This window comes from Triticum aestivum, chromosome 4A (assembly GCF_018294505.1).
Source record: "Triticum aestivum cultivar Chinese Spring chromosome 4A, IWGSC CS RefSeq v2.1, whole genome shotgun sequence".
Taxonomy (NCBI): Eukaryota; Viridiplantae; Streptophyta; class Magnoliopsida; order Poales; family Poaceae; genus Triticum; species Triticum aestivum.
In genome coordinates, this window is record NC_057803.1 from 112,392,334 (window position 1) to 112,407,195 (window position 14,862).

Genomic DNA, 14,862 nt, shown 5'->3' on the forward strand with positions numbered 1-14,862 from the left:
ACTTCCTCGCCGAACTCTTTTTTCAAAGTTTGTTTAAGCACTTACTATATATGCCGCGTCAAAGCCACTGATTCTCCTTCACGGAGTCCAACAGCTCGGCACGAACATCCTTCAGTTCAACACCCAGCTTGGTGTTGGCATCTTGGAGATCGTTCTTCTCCCGCCTCACCTTTGTCAGCACGCTCTCACCAGCCTTCAGCTGGCGTCGGAGTTGTTGCTCTTCCGGATTTAATCCGGCGCCATCTGCAATTTCATTTTTCAGATTTGCACCCATGCCGCACTTCGCAAAATACTTATCTTTTGAAGCGTATATTACTAGAGGGGGTCTCCTTGGGTTCCCCTGCCGCGGCTAGTGCGGCCTCAAGTTGGGCTTTGCACTCTTCTAGCTCCTGGGACAGTAGGGTATTCTTTTCCGTAAGAACCTGCATAACAAATGATCCTTAAATCAGTTATTCTAACTGTTTCAAGTCTCGGGGGCTACTGGTATATATATATATATAATTACCAAAATTTTCTTACCCGTATGTCTTTCACATACTGCTCCGTGGCTCTGGCTAGACCATTTTGAGCGGCACGGAGGTACACATCTCCCGAATTGAAGGCATCCAATGCCTCTTGGGAGAAACAAGCGTCGCGAAGAATTGTCCGGCGACGCATGTGGTTCATGGCACTCTCCACCTCGGAATTGGTGGCAGACAGCCTGTCCGCATCCTCTGTCGGAGGAGCGTCCGGTGCGCGCTTTGTGTTCGCCTCCGCTTCCGGACCAGGCTTTGGAGCCTGGCTGGTGGAGAAGCGATTGGCAGCCTCTCCGGATATAGTCTGGTGAGCTCTCTTCGTCCTGAAGAGAGCACGAGCATTAATATGCCTCGAAGGAATAACACCTGAGAATAAGATGGCGCGCTATACCTTTGCGCTGGTGTCTCAGTTCGGACCGCACTTCTATTCAGCCCGCGGGGCCTTGCCGCCCCTCGTTGGCTAGTCGCCGCAGGCTCGGCCTCCCGTCTCAGGGACCTCCCCTGCAAAACACGGTTGTCATACGGCAATCGAAAACACGCGAGGATATATCCCTTTTCAAAGTGCTGGGACTTCGATCTTAGTTACCTGTGAGCCTGGGAGTAGCCCTGGGTAATTGGCCGTAATGGCCACCAAGGCGTTGTCCTTTCTCAATTGATGAAACACCCCATCAATCAGCTCCACAGATAAGTCTGGATCCTCTTGAGAGGCCGGGTCGAGGGACCGTCCCGGATCCTCGGGTTGTTGACCAGGGTTGTTTATTTCTTTAACGGCCTGGCGCAGTTCCTGCATTGAAGTCGTTAGACTGAATATTTAACGATGGGAATATAAAATGGATGGGCAAGTAAAAGTGTCCACTTACCCAACTTGGGGGATTGTACATAGAAAATCCACCCTGTGGGTTGACGTGGAGAAATTCCTCCTCTTCTCCCTTGTACAAAGCGGACAAGGTCTTTATTAGAGCGGCAGCCGAATCCGGCCCCTTACGGCCGTAGCGGGTGGCGTCGTCCTCCCCGTTGTAGTCCCACATGGGGCGGCCTCTATATTGAAGCGGCTGCACCCCTCGCATGATGCATGCGGCCATGACCCCGATCATGGTCAGTCTGGAATGAGCTAACAATCTTATCCGGCCCATCAGGTAAAGAACGTCCCTGTCACTTTCCCTCTGAGGGCTCCGTGGACGCCAGCTTAGGCGCTTCTTTAGGGGAGCACTATCGAACTCAGGGAGGCCGATCTGGATAGGATCCGGCAGCGAGACGTCCTCTATATAAAACCATTCAGAAGGCCAGTCCTTGGACGCCTTCTTTGGGGTTCCGGATAGATATCCGGTCCCGGCGATGCGCCACACTTCGGCTCCGCCCACTTGATATATTGACCCCTTCTTAGAACGGGGCATGAGGCAGAATAGCCTTTTCCATAGCGCGAAATGAGCCTTGGAGCCCAAAAACAGCTCGCAAAGGGCTACGAAGCCCGCGATATGCAATATGGAGGTAGGCGTGAGGTTGTGCAGCTGGAGGCCATAGAATTCCAGGAGCCCCCGGAGAAACGAATGAATTGTAAATCCGAGCCCTCTTATTAAGTAAGGGACAAGGCATACCTTCTCTCCTTTGGAGGGATTGGGGGCGCTCTCCGCTTGCTCTCCGCCATTATAGGTGGCAAGTCCGGCTCGAACCGGGACCATATAGGCTGGGGGGAGAAATCCCTTGGTCTGGAGCGTCACTAGCTCCTTGTGCGGGATGGAGCACCTCTTCCAATCTCCAGGCTGAGGGCTGGAAGGGCGAGAGGAGGAGCTGCGGCGGCCGTCCATGATAGAATGGACCTCTGTCGGATACGCTCTAATGAATACTCGCGGAGGGGAGAAGGTGTGGTTTGGATCTAAATCCTCGTCCCCTTAAATAGGCGGCTCATTCACGCGACCAGGGGTGTAAATATAAAAAACACCCTGATTTTTCGTATTCATTTGACATGTGGAAGACGGCCATTATTGGGCATAGAAGCCAAGGAGCGCTACAAGAAACCGGACATTATTCAACAGGTACACGGAATTTGGAGAACCCGCCTTGCAATGCCGAAGACAATCTACGCGCCAGACTCATCATCATTGATGCCTGGTTCAGGGGCTACAGAGGGAGTCCTGGATTAGGGGGTGTCCGGATAGCCGGATTATACCTTCAGTCAGACTCCTGGACTATGAAGATACAAGATTGAAGACTTCATCCCGTGTCCGGAAGGGACTTTCCTTGGCGTGGAAGGCAAGCTTGGCGATACAGATATGTAGATCTCCTACCATTGTAACCGACTCTGTGTAACCCTAGCCCTCTCCGGTGTCTATATAAACCGGAGGGTTTTAGTCCGTAGGACGGAACAACAATCATACCATAGGCTAGCTTCTAGGGTTTAGCCTCCTTGATCTCATGGTAGATCTACTCTTGTACTACCCATATCATCAATATTAATCAAACAGGACATAGGGTTTTACCTCCATCAAGAGGGCCCGAACCTGGGTAAAACATCGTGTCCCCTGCCTCCTATTACCATCCGACCTAGACGCACAGTTCAGGACCCCCTACCCAAGATCCGCCGGTTTTGACACCGACAGAACTCTTTGGCCATGGGGCATCGACGCCTTTGCTTATTGTGGTACCTCTGCATTCTGCATGTCGCCCATCGATCATCTTCGGCTTCATGTTGAAGGTCTTGAGCCATAAGCCGAAGTGTAGGGTGATGCGGAGGAAGGCTTCACATACGACGATAAATGACGAGATGTGAAGGATGGAATCTGGAGCTAGATTGTGGAAGTCGAGCCTGTAATAGAACATGAGCCCTCTGACGAAGGGATCAAGACTAAAGCCTAGCCCTCGGAGGAAGTGGGAAACAAATACGACACTCGTTGGGTTCGGGACTGGGGATGACCTGCCCTTGGGCAGGCAGCCTGTGCGAGATTTTGGCGGTCAGATACCTGGCCTCCCTTAGCTTCTTGATGTCCTCCTCTGTGACAGAGGAAACCATCCACTGGCCCTGAAGGTTGGATCCGGACATGATTGAAGGTCCGAAGCACTCCGCCTGAGCCTTGGGTGTTGGAACTCGGGGTGGGGGAAGGGAGGGATTGAGCGCGAGAAGAAAAGGACAGGCTTTGGCCCCTTTATAAAGAGGGCGAATATCAAGCGTCCTCCGCGTGGCCATTTGGAACTTGCCTAAAATCGAGGAGTCGTACTAACGAGCACGATTGGGTTACCCATACCCATATTGATGAGAATCCCGTGATAAGGGGACACGATCTCTGCTTCGACAAGACGTGCCAATAAAACCGCCTTGCAACACGTGAAGTGGCGGGCAGGGAAAAATGGTTCGAATAATGACCGGGGCCATGGCATGATGTCACGTTATGAAAAGTTGTCAGCAGATTAGATTTGTGGAAATATTATACTCTCTATGGTGGTATGTGGAATTTGTTTTGCAGAGCCAGACACTATCCTTGTGTTCAAAATCTTCTATGGAGTATTCAGAGGAGGAACCCGCCTTGCAATGTCGAAGACAATCTGCGCGCCGGACTCTTCATCATTGAAGCCTGGTTCAGGGGCTACCGAGGGAGTCCTGGATTAGGGGGTCCTCGGACAACCGGACTATATCCCTTGGCCGGACTGTTTGACTATGAAGATACAAGATTGAAGACTTTGTCTCATGTCTGGGTGGGACTCTCCTTTGCGTGGAAGGCAAGCTTGGCAATTCGGACATGTAGATCTCCTCCCTTGTAACCGACTCTATGTAACCCTAGCCCCCTTTGATGTCTATATAAACTGGAGGGTTTAGTCCGTAGGACAACGGCAATCATACCATAGGCTAGCTTCTAGGGTTTAGCCTCTCCGATCTCGTGGTAGATCAACTCTTCTAATACTCATATCATCAAGATCAATCAAGAAGGAAGTAGGGTATTACCTCCATCGAGAGGGCCCGAACCTGGGTAAACATTGTGTCCCCCGCCTCCTGTTACCATCCGCCTTAGACGCACAGTTCGGGACCCCCTACCCAAGATCCGCCGGTTTTGACACCGACAGACACCAGGACACTCAGTAGCATAAAGAAGAAACTTACTTATCATATTAGGGAAAACAGCAGGAGTACCATTTGTAACACAGTTTAATTGCATCATATCACTAGAGGCATTAGATTAACAATAACGCTGGTTAGACATGTCCTTAAGGTAACAGTGTGATCGCTTCATTTTACATGCGCCCTTACATTAACAACAACAAAAGGTTGGTATATGGACATGCGACAGTGGATGCATCAGCACAATGTACCTACAAGGAGGCATAAAGTGGTGATGTCGAGTTTGTTCATACTCTGTTAGGGCAGAAAATCTAATCCTGGAGACCTTTTACTATGTGAGGGCAGCAAATCTAATCCTGGAGACCTTTTACTATGTGAGGGCAGCAAATCTAATCCTGGACATACTCTGTTGACTTGTCCACCAGCCGCCACTTTCTATCCTTTTTTCAACCAATAATAGATATGTTCCTTATCCAGTTTGTATTGCCTTTTTCAAATTAATATGCTTTTGGTTAGAAGGAATGGAGCAAAGCAAAACTGGAGGATTGTTTTCCCTTTGGCGTCTCTTTTAAAGGAAAAATGTAGGAATTTTAATATCCACTTGGATGTCCTTTTCAAATTAATATGCATGAAGAACATGGCTAATTGCATTACTGGCATAATAAGATTCTTATTTTTTTTATTTTCACGTGGTTTGACTTTAATTTGACCATGTTTCTCCATTCCCGTGTTCTTCCAATTCATGTGAACCAAACACCCAGGTTGACAGAAATCCTATGTTTGCAAATGCTCTCTTTTGCATGTGCATTCCTATCCTATTCCTATGTTTTTCCTGTCCCTGCGTTTATAGAATCCTCCAATTCTAAGGAGCCCTTACAAATTTACTTCATTTTCATATAGGTGTCAAAGAAAACTTTGTGTGTTATGTCCTCCTCCTGTCGTGCCATCATCCATCCCACCTGAGGTGCACCATCGACAGAAGCGTTCACTGCAGCAGAGATTCCCCCTGCAGACTTTCTTTCACCGCCTCAGATCATCTTCCCTGTTGCCGGCAGCCACGCCAACTGACCATCGACTGAGCAGATGAACCTGAGGACTACATAGTTCCGGAAGAGAGGTCGCACTCTTTCATGTCTGCTTACGTTATACAACAGTTTTTATTACCTGCTACTTTATCGTCCTGTTCACCTCTTAGACTCTGAGTCGGGTCCAAACTAATGTTCAAACTTGAGTTTTAAAATGCCTGTGGGGCACATATCGAGGCAGTAACAAATAGTATATTTCTACTATCTGGTTCATCTAGGGTCTTCTATGTGGTTCATGTTGGGTGGGCAACAAACAGTAGATGATCCATCGTCTATCTTTTTAAACTGAAGCTATAATCTAATTGCTATCATTAGTTTTGGATCTATCCACTCGTTTGCTACCATCAATCTTGATTTCTGCATGCACCCCATAGGCCTTACATAATCTAACTATGTTTTTTATTATGCATGTCAGTTATTGTACACAATCGTATTAAACATGTAGAGAAAAAGAGAAGACCATTGCGTGGGAATATAATGTCATGCAAACGCCGCTCCATGGTGGGCGAAGTGCCCCCCTCCCGCCATTCCAGATTGTATTCCAGAGGAAGATAACTGTTCAGAGGGGGATTCAGAGGGAGACGACCACTCCTATTTATCCCCTGAGGTGTTTGCTCTAACCTGGCATGTTGATGTTGGTCATATCATGCATATGGCGCCTCGCATTGCTTACATTGTACATCTTGTATGTCATCAATTTAGTTTAGATTTGATTTATGTGAATGCCACCTATTTGGTTTTTATATCATACTCCCACTATTCCTAAATATTTATCTTTTTAGAGATTTCAACAAGTGACTAAATATAGAGAAAAATGAGTGAATCTACACTCTAAAATATGTCTATATACATCCGTATGTGGTAGTCCATTTGAAATCTCTAAAAAGACAAATATTTAGGAACGGAGGGAGTATATGGGAATTATGCAATGCCATCTTCTTTAGCCAGGCATCATATATGTGAATCATGCAACGTCATCCTGTTTAGCCAGTCATCGTATATGTGAATTGTATTGTGCCATATTTTTTCATAATGTATTCCATTTGTCAACAATGTTTATACATACATCTACTCTTCCTATGCATCAGCCATTTGAGTCGGTCATGGGAAAATCTGGAGTGAAAACAAGGTTTTCTGAGCAGTCAGTGCTACCTATCGATGCAGATTTCTTGCTAGTTACAGATAGCTCCTCAGAGGAGGATTCAGAGACAGATCATGACCAGTCGTATCCCCCCCCAGAGGTGCATGCTCTAACTTGGTAGTATTATATTGCTCATATCATGCATATGGTGTCTTGCATTGCCATGCCATCTGCTTAGATTAGACATGCTTTGTGTGAATGCCTCCTATTTGCTTTCCATATATCAGTATATGAATTAGGCAATGCCATGATTTTCATCCAGTTATCATATATGTGAATTATGCACCACCATGTAGCCAGGCATCATATATGTGAATTATCTCATGCCATCCTTTTTTTCATTACGTATTCCATCCATCGACAATCTATGTATATTGAACTACTCTTCATGTGTATCAGCCATTTGAGCTGGTTATGGAAAAATCTGGAGTGAAAACAAGGTCTTTAGAGCAGGCAATGGTACTTGTTGAAGCATATATCTCGATGGTTACAGGTAGCTCCTCAGAGGAGGATTCAGAGACAGATGATCAGTCATATATCCCACCTGAGGTGTATGCTCTAATTTGCAATGTTTATATTTCTCATATCATGCATATGGTGTCTTGCATTGCTTAGTTTAGACATCATATAACTAGTAGAAAAAGGGTCAAATGTGAGACACATTAGTCCCGGTTTGAATTTGAGCCGGCACTAATGTGTCCATTAGTGTCGGTTCCAACGGCTAGGCAGGAGGAGATCTTTAGTACCAGTTCGTAGCGAACCTTTAGTGTTGGTTCATGCCACGAACCAGTACTAAAGAGGCAGTGGCTGGCTTTTGTCATGCTCGGGCCCGGCCAGCCCCTTTAGTACCGGCTCGTGGCATGAACCGGTAGTAAAGAGGTTGTGGCAGGTTGTTTTTAGTCCCACCTCGCTCCCCTAGCAGGAGTTTTACCACCTTAAATATGTTACTTCTCAAAGACTCAAACTATCACAAGCACTTGATTTTCATTGAACTCTATGTGTAGAATTTGTGGTCGCAATATGAGTCTTCACCGGTTTCTAAACCGTTGAGGACTCATATTGACAATTCAGATTGTACACAAAAAGATCATTGATAATCAATGTATTTTTGATGTATATTTTTACATGTTTATTCCCTCACTCTCTTCTCTCTCCATTCACACTCACACTCACTCGGTCTCCCCCTCAATCCCCCCGCACCGGTCCTCCCCCGCCGGTCGCCCTAGCTAAATGACCGTGAAATTAAAAATCACTACAAAATGAACTCTGAAAATGTTGAAACTTGGCATGGTATCATCATTTCACCCACATAGCATGTGCATAAGAGTAGAGAGGGTTACTGCAAAAACTGGACGCACTTCGTGTACAAACAGGACAATCTCTTTCGGAGTATCAGGGTTTCGGACGAGAACTCATCTGTTACATGGGCACTTCATTTTTTTAAACTTATTTGAACTCCAGACAATTTTTGTGTTCCATATGCACCATTCAAAGCGAACTCATCAATTTTCAACACGTTCTGACATCATTTACTATTTTCAGTCATTTACCGATTTGTTTAGAGAGCTAAATGACCGTGAAATTGAAAATCACTACAAAATGAACTCTGAAAATGTTGAAACTTGGCACGGTATCATCATTTCACCCACATAGCATGTGCAAAATAGTAGAGAGGGTTACGGAAAAAACTGGATGCACTTCGTGTACAAACTGGACAATCTCTTTTGTAGTATCAGGGTTTTGGACGAGAACTCATCTGTTACACGGGCACTTCATTTTTTAAAACTTATTTGAACTCCGGACTTTTTTGCGTTCCGTATGCACCATTCAAAGAAATGTCATAAATTTTCAACATGTTCTAACATCATTTGCTATTTTTCAGTCATTTACCGATTTGTTTAGAGAGCTAAATGACCGTGAAATTGAAAATCACTACAAAATGAACTCTGAAAATGTTGAAACTTGGCATGGTTGTAGCGACCAGACCTCAAACAGTCTGATCTCTGCGCTCCGGTGTCATCCCTGGATTAGTAATGCTAACACCACACAGTACTCGGAGGATTTATAGCAGAGTAGCAATCACACACTTATTACATCGAGTGTCTCAAAGAGGACTTATTACAATAAATATGGCTTAAGGCCATCTAATAACGATAACAGCGGAAGGCTTGGAAGATAAGTGAGTCCATCAACTCCAACGGCATCACTGAGTATAGAACCACGACCTAAAACTCCTTAATCGTCGTTTGAAAAGTCTGCAACATTAACGTTGCAGCCCAAAAACGGGTCAGCACATGGAATATGCTGGCAAGGTAACACATAGAGAGTAATGGAATGAAACAGCTATACTATATGCATATCTGGCTGGTGGAAAGCTCTATGGTTACAGTTTTGCGTAAAGCCAATTTTTTCCTACTACAAAGGAATAAATTTATTTAACTATCATGGTAGTTGTTAAACATTGAGAATGGTTGACAGCATTCTCAATCCCAATTAAGCATCATCATTAAACAAAACCAAACAAAATTAATTTAGAGTAACATGTTGAGATTCACATGATAATCCAGGTACTAGATACTCAAGATGTCCAGGGACACGGCTAACCATGATTAGTTTATTACACTCTGCAGAGGTTTGCGCACTTTTCCCCACAAGACTCGATCGCCTCCGTTGGGTTTCTCGCACTACAGGGTGTTTGAGAAGACGGATGACCGAGACATAGTCTTTCAGAAGCGCTAGCACCTTACGATCGGGTAGACCGTACCACCTACATCCCCTACATCTGCTAGTCTACCACTGTAAGAGTTCGCACGACTTAGTCAACTATGCTAGAGCCCATAATAGCTTGTGGCTGCACACGGAAGTTTCTAGTATGAATAGTCTCATGATCCCTTTGAGCCTGGGTGGCGGTCCAAAAGAAAACAGGCAAGTCCTGGAATACCCAGGTGCCTCAATCCACCCAGATGTGTGTTTAAGTTGCCACCTTAGATAAACCATTAATTAACAAAACTCACATCTGTCATGGATTTCACTCACCCAATCCACGTCTACTAGCATAGCATGGCATAATAAGCAAACGTGGAAGTAACTCCCAAAGGTTTGATAACAACAGGTAATAGGTACTACCTCATCTACTTCCCATCCCACAATTTAATTAGATCCTAACCATGCAATGTGTGAGGATTGATCTAATGCAATAAAACTGGGTAGTAGAAAAGGTATGATCAAAGTGTTACTTGCCTTGCTGATGATCCGGGAAACCTAGCGATTCGAAATAACAAGCGGCGCACTCCGGGTATTCTATCGCAGACAAACAAACAAGCATACAATAAGTACTCATCTAATGCACAGGTAAAACTCAAATAAGAGATCTAACCAGAAGGTTCAACTTAAGAACTCCGGTTGGCAAAAAGAATCAAATCGAATGAAGCAACGAAAGTCAAACAGCGAAAGAAAACAACTTCGTTCTACTAATCTGGATCTAGGGCAAATTTTACAGTAGCAAAATCTTGTTAAATTGGTTAAATGGATAGAGGGTTTCGAGATGAAACTCCAGGCGCTTGAATCGCCTGATTCTGATAAACGAGCGAAAAGTTATACTAAAACGAAAATCGGATCACGAATCACGATCAGAAAAATCGCGGATTTAATCTGAGACAAAGAAAAAAACGACGAACGCTCGCTAAATTAAATAAACCGGAAAACCGATCTATTTAAAAAAAACGAATCTAAAAAACCGACGGAAAAACCGAACGGTTTTTCAAAAAAAAATAAACGGCGCGGATTTCGAGGCGGTGGCGAACCTCGGCGAGCGTGCGGCGGCGGCGGCGGTGAGGCGGCGCGGCGGCGGCGGCGGTGAGGCGGCGCGGCGGCGGCGGCTGGGGGCTGGGGGCGGCTCGGGCTAGGGTTAGCTCTGGCTAGGCCTCCCCCCGGCTTAAATAGCCTAACGGGCCGGGAGTCCTAGTCGGACACGGCCCTAGGTCGGTGCGCGTTTTTTTTAATAACTACGCGCAGAAGAAAAAAATAAAAAGAAATACTAAATGGACTCCAAAAATTCCGAAATAAATTTTCACGGGCTTCTAAAATCAAGCCGCACAAGGTGAACATTTATTTGGGACCTAAATGCAATTTTGAAAAATGCACATTTTTCCTAAATTCAAATAAAACACCGAAAAACTCCGAAATAAAATCTTATTTGATTTTATTATTAAATCCTCAATATGTCTTTAATTTGGGAAAGTCATTTTATTCCCTCTCTCATATTTTTGTAATAGAAATAATTGATGATAAAATAAATAAAATCAAATGATCCTATTCTCAAAATTTGAGAAAACTCAAATATGAAAATAACGAAATCCCCAACTCTCTCCGTGGGTCATTGAGTTGCGTAGAATTTCTAGGATCAACCAAAATGCAAAATAAAATATGGTATGCAATGATGATCTAATGTATAACATTCCAAATTGAAAATTTGGGATGTTACAAACCTACCCCCCTTAAGATGAATCTCGCCCTCGAGATTCGGGTTGGTTAGAAAATAGGTGAGGGTGGTCCTTGAGAAAATCTTCCTCTCGCTCCCAGGTGGCTTCATCCTCCGTGTGGTGGCTCCACTGAACTTTGCAAAACTTGATAACCTTGCTGCGAGTGACTCGACTGGCAAACTCGAGAATCTTAATTGGTTTCTCCTCGTACGTCAAATCGTTATCCAACTGAATAGTTTCCAAGGGCACTGTGTCTCTCAACGGTATGTCAGCCATCTCCGCGTGACATTTCTTTAACTGAGAAACGTGGAACACATCATGAACTCCTAACAATCCTTCGGGCAATTCCAACTTGTAGGCCACTTCTCCCATACGCTCCAAAACTCGATATGGTCCTACAAATCGTGGCGCTAACTTCCCTTTAACTCAAAACGCTTTGTTCCCCGAAGTGGAGATACTCGAAGATAAGCTCTATCTCCGACTTCGTAAACTGTCTCCTTGCGTTTAGAATCGGCATAACTTTTCTGTCTGGACTGGGCTACCTTGAGCCTATCGCGAATCAACTTCACCTTCTGTTCAGACTCTTTAATCAAGTGAGGTCCAAACAACTGGCGGTCTCCAACCTCGTCCCACGATAACGGTGTCCTACACCTCCTTCCGTACAAGGCTTCGAAAGGGGCCATCCTTAAACTGGTTTGGTAACTGTTGTTGTAAGAGAACTCTGCATATGGCAAATTATCGTCCCAACTAGATCCATAATCTAGCGCACAAGCTCTCAGCATATCCTCCAAAATCTGATTAACTCTCTCGGTCTGTCCATCTGTCTGTGGATGAAAAGCTGTACTGAATTCTAGCCTGGTACCCAAAGTTCCATGCAACTGCTTCCAGAACTTTGAGGTAAACTGGGTTCCTCTATCTGATACGATACTCCTTGGAACTCCATGCAGACATACGATCCTGGTCATGTATATCTTTGCCAACTTAGCACTGGTGTAAGTGGTCTTTACTGGGATGAAATGAGCTACTTTCGTCAATCGATCGACTACAACCCAAATCGAGTCATAGCCTGAACGAGTCCTGGGCAATCCCGTGATAAAATCCATGCCTAGCTTATCCCACTTCCATTCGGGTATCGGCAATGGTTGTAACAATCCTGCTGGCTTCTGATGTTGTGCCTTTACTCTCTGACATACATCACAAACTGCTACATACTCCGCAATATCCTTCTTCATTCCGGTCCACCAGAAAATATCCTTCAAATCCAAATACATCTTGGTATTTCCTGGGTGAATTGAATACGGTGAATCGTGTGCCTCTTGCAAAATCAACTTCCTGATCTCCGGGTCATTGGGTACGTAAACGCGGTCTTCAAACCATAGGGTGTCGTGCTCATCCTCACGAAATCCTTTAGCTTTTCCTTTGCTAAGTTTCTCCTTTATAGCGGCAATCTCTTTGTCAGTCTTCTGAGCTTCTTTGATTCTATCCATCAAAGTTGACTGAATCTCCAATGCTGCTACATAGCCTCTTGGAACTATTTCCACACATAGTTCACGAAGATTTTCTGCTAACTCCTTGGGTATTTCTCCCGTCATTAATGTATTGACATGGCTCTTACGGCTTAATGCGTCAGCTACTACATTAGCCTTTCCGGGGTGATAATGCAATCTCATATGATAATCCTTGATGAGCTCCAACCATCTCCTTTGTCTAAGATTCAACTCCTTCTGTGTGAAAATGTACTTCAAACTCTTATGATCCGTGTACACCTCACAATGGTTTCCGATGAGGAAATGCCTCCATGTTTTCAAAGCATGTACTATGGCTGCTAACTCCAAATCATGCGTGGCATAATTTAACTCATGAGGCTTTAGTTGTCTTGAGGCATATGAAACAACTCTCCCTTCCTGCATAAGCACTGCTCCAAGTCCTCGACGTGAAGCGTCGCAATACACCTCATAATCCTTGGTTTGGTCTGGCAAAATCAACACTGGTGAGGTAACCAAGCATTTCTTCAACTCCTGAAAACTAGCCTCACATTCCTCTGTCCATATGAACTTGGTATATTTCTTTAACAACTCAGTCATAGGCTTCGCAATCTTTGAGAAATTCTCAATAAATCTCCGGTAGTATCCTGCGAGTCCTAGAAAACTCCGGATCTCTCCAACTGTTGTTGGGGCTTCCCACTTGGTCACGGTATCAACTTTAGTGGGATCAACTGCTATACCTTCTCCAGATATAACGTGTCCGAGGAATCCTACTTCCTTCAACCAAAACTCACATTTGCTGAACTTGGCATATAATTGATGTTCTCTAAGTTTTCCAAGTACCAAACGCAAATGCTTCTTATGCTCCTCTTCATTCTTCGAGTAAACCAGGATATCATCAATGAACACTACGACGAACTTATCCAAGAATTCCATAAACACTTTGTTCATCATGTTCATAAAATAGGCAGGTGCGTTAGTCAGACCAAATGGCATAACGGTATACTCGTACAGCCCATATCTGGTGGTAAAAGTTGTCTTCGGAATATCATGTTCTCGAATCTTCAACTGGTGGTACCCTAATCGCAGATCGATCTTGGAAAATACCTTAGCTCCTTGTAGTCGATCGAACAGATCGTTGATCATTGGTAGTGGGTACTTGTTCTTGATCGTTACTTCATTCAATCCTCGATAATCAACAACCATCCTTAATGATCCATCTTTCTTCTCCACTAGTAGTACTGGCGATCCCCAAGGCGAAGAACTTGGGCGGATATATCCCTTATCCAGTAACTCCTTAATCTGCTTCTTAATTTCCACCAAATCCGTTGCTGGCATCCTATATGGTCTCTTTGATATTGGCCCTGTGCCTGGCAATAGCTCAATCAAAAACTCAATATCTCTATCCGGTGGCATGCCTGGCAACTCCTCTGGAAATACTTCAGGGAAATCCCTTACCACTGGTACTTCCTCCTGCACAACTCCTGTTAGGCAATTTACTTGAGTCCTCTTTGGCACATGTCGGGATACATACTTGATCCTTCTCCCTTCTGGGGTGGTAAGCAAAATTGACTTACTAGCACATTCTATATTCCCTTCATACTTTGATAACCAATCCATGCCTAATATCACATCCAATCCTTGGGATTCCAATACTATTAGGTCTGAGGGAAAAACATAGTTACCAATCCTTAATGGTAACCGATCACACCATAGACTAGCCACATACTCTGCTCCAAGCGAGGTTACTAACATTGGTGACCTAAGGGCTTGGGTTGATAGGTTATACTTATCCACAAATCCCCTTGAGATGTATGAATGCGATGCACCAGTATCAAAAAGAACGAGTGCAGTAAATAACTTAACCAAAAACTTACCTATTACTGCATCGGGCTGAGCTTCAACCTCCTCCACGCTAACGTGGTTCACCTGTCCCCTGTTGAAAGGGTCCGGCTTCTTCCCAGAACTTCCATTGCCATTTTGGCCTTCAGGACATTCATTAGCATAGTGTCCGGTCTTCTGACACTTAAAGCAGGTGACTTGGCTCAGGTCCTTCTTGGCTGGGGTTGATGGGTTGGTGCGGTTCTGGCCGTTGCTTCCTCCATTGC